The sequence below is a fragment of the Manis javanica genome, chromosome 10, assembly GCF_040802235.1.
Source record: "Manis javanica isolate MJ-LG chromosome 10, MJ_LKY, whole genome shotgun sequence".
Classification (NCBI taxonomy): Eukaryota; Metazoa; Chordata; class Mammalia; order Pholidota; family Manidae; genus Manis; species Manis javanica.
Window position 1 is genome coordinate 6,523,781 of NC_133165.1, and position 7,980 is coordinate 6,531,760.

Genomic DNA, 7,980 nt, shown 5'->3' on the forward strand with positions numbered 1-7,980 from the left:
CATTTCATTACCATGATAGGGAGCAGCTCAGAAGCGGAAGCCAATAATTTTAAAAGTCTTGAGCACAGGGTTATGCTGACTATACAGTTCAATACGTTAATTGACAATAAATCCCGCTTGCCTCTAAAAGGCACTTGACTAGTCATTTTCAAGATGGTCATGATTTTTTATGATGCAGAACTTTTAATTTACAGGGATGATAAAAATAGATTTACTTTCAGCCACTTGTATTTGATTTAATTACCTAATCAACTATAAATCATCTACTATTGAAAAAGTCATTTAACATGCATGATATTTGGCTGTCATATTTTTGGGTTACTACTGCAAGGGAAACTTTGGTGAGTGGAGAGGAAAGAGACTGTGGTGGAAAGAATCTTGTATGCTTTCCTCCAAAGTGTGAAAGACGTCACAGAGCTGAAATTCAATGCTTCAGCTCCACCTTTGAAAACACCCAATTGGCATTTTACCTACTTATTTCTCAACCAGATACATCTTCGTGGGGTGTGATGGTGTCATTACAGTGGGAAAAATAGGGACTTAGTTATTTTTTAGCATTTTTCCAGTTCCTATATGCTGCCACGTTGCCCCTAGTGACAAGTGGGATGTGACTCTAAAATGGTAGCTAAGATTACTATGGATAATAGAGGCTCAGCTCAGCAGAACTGGCTAAATTCAAAGCCTGATGGTTAGGTGATGGTTATTTATGGTTAAAGATGAAAGGCATGGTTTCCTTAGAATAATTGGAAGTTCTGAAGCCCCAGTGTCAGAGAACCTGCGAGAACATCTCTCTCCAGGCTTGATCAGACAGCACAGACACTCCCCTTTTCTATTTGCCTCTTCAGAAATCAAAATCTGCTGCCCTTTTGTGACCATATGCTTATTATTAGCCACTTGCTTCTAAAAGGCAAATCTCATCTTGTTACATGGCTGCTCAAAAATTCTTTGGCAGTTTCCTCCTACCCAGGATACACTCTAAACTTTTAGATAAAGCATCTCCCTAATACTTCAGATTCTTTGTCATACTCTCACATGCCATATGTTCCAAAAATTCTGAAGGTCTTTCTGTTCCTGCAAAATTATGATTTATTGGCTGGCTGGCTAGCTGAATGAGTGGGTGGTTGATGGATGGCAGATGGATGGATAGAGGGATGGACAGATGGATGGATAGGTGCAAGGAAGAGTGGATGGATAAATGGATGAATAGGTCAATTAATGAATTAGCTTTCCTTGCCATTCCTAGAAGTATTTAGCCCTCATCCCTGAAATATCCTCCCTTGTTGTCACTCATTCTTCCCCATTCTACATTTTTGGACATGTCAGTGTGTCAGAATCACATTTACTTGCCAGGTACTGGGGTGTCTATGCCCTTTGGCGAATCTTACTCACGATTCTAACCTGTCATCTTTCTTTAACCTCTAGGGGACTTGAGGTCCTGATGGTGGCTTTCATTTTCCCTGGTTCCTATTACATTTAATTATCTCTCTCGCCAAAAGGGCAGAGAATTCATAGCTTATTTCTATTCCCACACGTGTATTTTTTTTGGAGCCCACCCTTCACACCAACTCTTAATTAGAGATGGCAGCAGTCCTTGGTTCACACCTACGTCCAAGGCAAGTGATAGGTTCTCAGCTGCGTCAATCAATAGGTTTTCGACCTCTAACATGAGGATTTTCCCTAGGCTTGGTGATCTCCACTGTTAATTTCTCCCAAACCTCATATTAGTTTTGCAATAATACAAATGTCTTATACAAAAAAAAAGTTAATAATTTTTGAAGCTGTGTAATGGATACAATGGGTTCATTATTATGTTACATTTGCATGGATGCATGGAATTTATTCTTTCTGGCTGAGCTCTGTATTAAAATGAGCAAAGATATGATGTTCATGATACCTAAAATACATGTGTGTGTTTATCTCTATTACTGAAAGGAAGACATAATGGCCCAATTATATTTCAATGCAGAGAGAGTATCCAAAACACAATTATTTTTGTTTCTGTATGTGCCCTGCCCCAGTCCAAGAGCATAGACCCTGATTTTCACAGAATGCCATTAATATTGCCCAGGACATTTTGTAGTCTGCTTTGTTCATTTCATCATTGATCAAAAACATTTTCCATATTTCCACTCAGTTTTCATAATAATTTTTAATATCTGTAAAATATCCTGTCATGTGGCTAGAACATCATTGGGTCCATCATTCCCCTATGAATGGACATTTATACTCTTTCTGTTTTTATTGCCATTGTCATCATTGGGGATAATTCTGCAAAGACTAATAAAAGATGTGAATATAGGAAGTCTGATTTTAAAAGTCATCAGTTTTTCCTTCTCCAAGGAGTACCTGATCATCTCAGAGCTCATTGTGTCCCTCATTTCTCTTTTCATTTTCTTTTTCACAGTTTGCATACCTATTGGTCACCTCTCTTAATATTTCATGATCCCTCTTTCTCTAGCTTTAACTTTAAGAAACATATTAAATGCTGTTTGCACAATAACACAGACTTGGAGTCAAATAGACCTGAATTCAAGTACTCCATCCACTGCGTAAATCTGTGAGAACTCAGAGAAGTGACTGAGTATTTCCAGCCCTCAATGTTCTCGTCTACAGAACAAGAAAAATACCCACCTTATAGGTTTATTACAGAGCAAGCTTGAAGAAAACTTGTTCCTCTTAATATTTTTATTATCATTTTGTTTGAATAGCTTTAAAATGTGGGACTCGGAGAGCAGGATTGGGTCCAAAAATTGTAGTGGAGAATATTTTGGGGTTTGTCTGCTTGTTTTCTTCCTACTTTTCACTTAAATAACCATAAAAAGTACTGTGCTGGCAACAGACCAATTATAGGGTGTCTGTGCCTAACCGACCATAATAGCCTTCCTTGAGATTTCTTCCCATATTATCACATAACAGCCACACAAAAAAGTTTAAAATAAATGGCAGTCGTTTGTCCCCAGTGAATGGGTATCTAACATTTTTCATGACCATAGGGATTCATTGAGATGGTTTTGAAGTTTTTACTATTGTAAATAACACTGTGGTCAGTCACCTTGGGTATAAACCATTTTCTTCAAATCAGTATTATTTCTTCAGGATGAATTCCTGTGTTTGGACTTCCTATGTCAGACAATATAACCATTTCATATTTGGTGTATTTTGAAATTACTATGTTTTTCCAAAGTATTGTACTAATTTTTATACCTTCTAAACCCTCTTAGTTCAGAAATAGGATACTCTAGGAAAGAGGATAGAAAGCTTCAAATTAACAAACTCAGCCGGCTCAATAGTGCAACATTCATGTTCTGGGAAATGTCATATAATGTCTCCTTTTACATTCTGTCATTTCAAACTACGTTGGTATATGAAATAACCAAATAAATATTTTCATAGTAAAAATACTGTACCTCATACTCAACCACATATAAGCCAACACTTGTAAATTAACCTCAAAGGTGATATTACCCTGTGGGAGAAAATGAAAAGGACATTTACTTTCCTAAAAACTCCATACATGGGACTCCAGTACAATAAATCGTGATTGGGTTCAGCATAGTTTCGCCCTTCTTTGTGTGTTACACAAATGTCAGCCGAAGCATTGATCGCTTAAGGCGGCACGCTGTGCTTAAGCTTTTTGGTTCATGAACAATGTTTGCTGGTGGTGGTTGCCATGAAGGAACAGTGGTTTTTCCTTTACTCCTAGTGATGAAGTTTTCTAGACAAGCATGCCGAAGAAGTGTGGGATTGTCTAAGCTGGGCACTTTCCAAGTTTCTCAGCACCCTCCCTCTTTTTCTCTTTCTCTCCCTTTCTCCCTCCCTCCCCACTCCCCAAGCAGCATACCATCCTATTCCATCAAACGTTCACCTTTCCTGATGAGTCGTCAGTGGGTTTTGGAATCACTGGAAGCACAGCACTAGCAGGGGTAGTGGGACCAGGGCTGGACCGGTGTGCCGAGTCACGCATACGCGATCCCAAGATCCAGCCCCTCAGCCATTTCCTGGTTTCCCCAATAGTTTCTTGGAGAATGCAGTGTTTAGAAACACAGCTCTATTTTCGAAACGCCAATTCACCACTCTATCTGGCCGCATGCTGTCCTCTTGGAATTGATAACATGTTGACTGAGTCATAATCATCACTTCCTCATGAACATCTGATGTTGTGAAATTAACAAAGACGAGAACTCCCCAACAGTTGAAGCCAAGAAATGAATTATAAAAATGTACTCTAGTTACAATACCAGAGAGAATCCAGTTATGAATTAGTAACAGATGGGAAAATACTATTCACTTCCAGTTTTACATAAATGTCTCTAATGCTTGTTCTGATCATAAGTTTTTATTTCTTCCAGAGCTTTGTAACGGTTCTAGCAAGTTTCACCATTAAAAACTAATAATAATAAAAAGCATAGGTTGAGTAGATGCAATTTCTCTCTCTCTTTCCTGTCTGCTTATTAAGTAAAAAAAAAAAACAGTAAATGATAATTCAGGGGAAAGATAACCTATCATTTCATTGCTTGCTTTCTGTTTTGCAAAACAAATTATTATACGTTCCCTTACACTGCTTATTCGAGGGTATTTATTTATATATTTTTAGATTAGCATCTATGATAGGAAAGAGAAGTGTTCAAACATGGGGTCTCTACTCTCCTTTCTTATCCATACTTCTACTGTTTTCCCACCACCTTAGAAAGTTAAAGCCTTCAGTGTTTGCAGCAAACTCTGGATGTAACACATCTCTGTCAACAATGGCACTTTGATACTGGCGTCCAATCCCTTTTCAGATATGTTTTTCTCACAAGTAACATTGGTTAATTCACAGACCAAGAGAGATGTAGACTGTGGTCTGCAATTTGCACTGAGGTTTTCCAGCTGTCCTCTGTGATGCGTCGGACCTGCACTTTCCAAGTGAAGGCATTCTCCCACCTGTCGAACTCCTATTGAGCCCTCAAGAACTAGCTCAAATATCACCTCTTCTATGATGTCCTCCTGATTTTCCCAACCACTGAACATTCTCTCCTCTGTGCTTTTAAATCCCAAGCATTTTCCTTTTTAGAGCACCATTCACCCCTTACTGAAATTGTCCATTTGCTTTTCACCCTCTTCCACTAAACCGGCATTCATGTATTTCAGGTGAGTGTGCATGATCAGAAGTCCGTACTTACCTACGTATAATAAACAGTAAGTCTTGTTTGACCAGCTAGATTCTTGAAACAGTGTCTAAGAACAATTCCAAGTTCAGAAATTATGTTCCTCTCACGTCTTTTTTCCTTTGAACTAAGCTGCTTACTCCCCAGAGCCAAGCTTCCTTCCTAAAGGCAACACTTTATTTGTGAAAGTGCTTTTAAAAAATAGGGGAATATTGGCGTTATTTTAGAGAGACTTTCTAAAGAACCATAACAAGTCTATTTGAATCTTTTATTTGGTATTAACTAGATATTTTATCATAAGTGCGCCTGGCGTTTCTGGTTCACCAGTCTTTATTGCTTTCTTGAATGCATTTCAACCTTTCCCATACTTCATGCTATATAATCCCCTATCCCTTTTTTCCTTCAAATTTTAACTCCTTTGCTATGTCCCTCATAACTCTTCCTGTTAATGTCTCCAAGAATTCACTGGTGTCATCTCGAATGTGAATATGTTTTGAACTCATGGTGAATTTTGCCTTTTAGCTAGGGTGGTAAGAACTTGAGGATTTCAGCTTGTTTTACCCGTAGCCAAAAGAAAAAACATTTGTTGCAAGATATTTTTCCCCTTGATTCTGAGTGGCGGAGGGAGCCCTTATCGGCAGCAGCTGGACCTGTGCTGGGTGTATGTGCGCAGAGGGTCTCATCTCCGACCCTGCCATCATTAAGCAAACGTCCCCAGTAAATGTTCACCACAATTTCCTAACGGGTCTTCTCGCCTCCTTCTCGTCTCCCTTTCCTCTGCCTGTCCACACTGGGCCCCCTATTTCTTCCCAGTCTCCTCTCAGTCTCATTTCCTATTACATATTCTCTGCTGCAACTACAAAGAACTTTTTTGAGCCTGTCTCTCTCTGTGTGTGTGTATCCTGTCTCCTCTGGACGGAATGACCTTTTTCTTCTCCTGCACCTGGCAAGCTCCCCTTCTGGCCTTCAGAGGGAAACCTCACTTCACCATAAAGCCTGACAGCTCATAGCATGTTTTTCCCTGTCCTGGGAGGATCTATTGAGATGTGAGCCTGTTCTTCGTTCTCTTGGCTCCAACAGCTGCCATACATGAGATACACCTCCTTCTTCTCCATCCCGAGATGGCAGCTGAGGCTTTTCAGTCTGAATGCCGGCTCCTGACCTACAGGGAGGTGGGGGCAGAGACAACGATGTTCTTGACATTCCACCAAATGCACTTTTGCACACCCTGGCTGCAATCTTCTGGAGCAGAGCAACAGTTTGTAGAAGCTGGCCAGAGAGACTTCCTGGAAAGGAGGGCAGAGCTGGGAAAGAATCATCCCGATCACAGGAATCCCTGGATGTGGTCTACCCTAAAGCACAGCCAGGTGTGGGAATGTCAGAGTAGAGAGGAAGTGGTATGGGAAGATGGGCCGATTTTAAGTTGGAATACAGGAGGTGGGGCGGCGGGGGGAAGACAGGGAGCAAAATTGAAGATGGCAGATGTGGCAGGTGCCAGGTCTGCCTATAGAGTTTTTAGGGTGTGAGTCAAAATCTATGTCTGTTCAGTGGTGTAGGTTTCAGAGTGACCCCTGGAAGGATGAAGATTAGGCTCCTAATTTTCCTTGCAGTATCACCTACACAACACAAATCCTGGAAAAGACTTTAAATCTGCATTTTTATCAATCTATTTTGCAGGCGTGGTGTTTCAGCCACAGTGACTCACAGAGGAATGCTGAGGAGTTTAACCCATGATCAAGATGACCAGATGATAGATGACTTAAGAGTGAGACTTTGGGACCATGTGTCCTTTTCTCAAATTCTGAAAAAAGGACACATGTAGGTATCACCTGTGTGCATTGAAGAGAGAAGTAGAGAAGACAAATAATAGGCAGAATTGGGGGCATATGCTCTAAATCCGTACGTATGGATTTAGATATCCCTACATATCTAAATGGCAGGGAAACAAGAAAGCCAATCAGAAGCTCCAACTCAATTAATTCCTTCATTCAATGAACACTTTATGTCAACAATGGTGGAGGATTTTCAGGAAGTAGATACTGTTGGAGAACATAAACAACATTTCTTGAGATCTCCAAAGCAATGAGGCAGTGAATTTCTCTTTCTGGGCACGTGGTGGTGCTCAGCATAGCATTAAGGACTCGACCACGTTATGTCATTGAATCACCCAGTGACCCTGGAAGAGATATATTATTGCCACATTTCTCAGAAAAGGACACCAAGAATCAGCTATGGCATTAGAGAATCAAGACTGAAGTGTGGGTCTGATGACGCTCCCACAGCTCTGGGTCTGACTCAAGCTCAGCTTTCCTTTTGAAGCCAGGGCTCTGGCTTCTCATTTGGCCACACCTGGTCTCACATGGGCACTGCCCCCAAGGGCTCAGCCTCTACCCAAGGCAGAAAGAACCCAGGAGAAGCCAAGCTTCTCTGGCTTTTGGTGCCTTCAAGTAGAGTTCTGGAAAGCCTCCTCCAGTCTCAACCCTTAAGGAGATCCCTCCATTACCCAGGAAGGCATTGTAGGAGTTTAGAGACTTAACTGTTGACCTGGGAGTTTTCTAAGCCGCCCACCTCTCTCCGCCCCTTGCTTCTCCCTGCAGTGAGCAGTAAAGGTGCAATGGCCTTCAGGCAGAAGGCGTTCCTTCCCTTGCGAGGCTCATCTCTGGCTAACCCTCTTCTGTCATCGTTGTTGGTCCCTTTTATAGCCCCTGCTGGAACTTAGGACTTGTTGGAAGAATCAGCCCCATCAGAGGGTCCCAGAGGGGACCATTGAAGTTTCATGAAAACGTTTCCATCTGCTGAATGACCTTGAGAGGAGAATTTAGTACTGACTTCT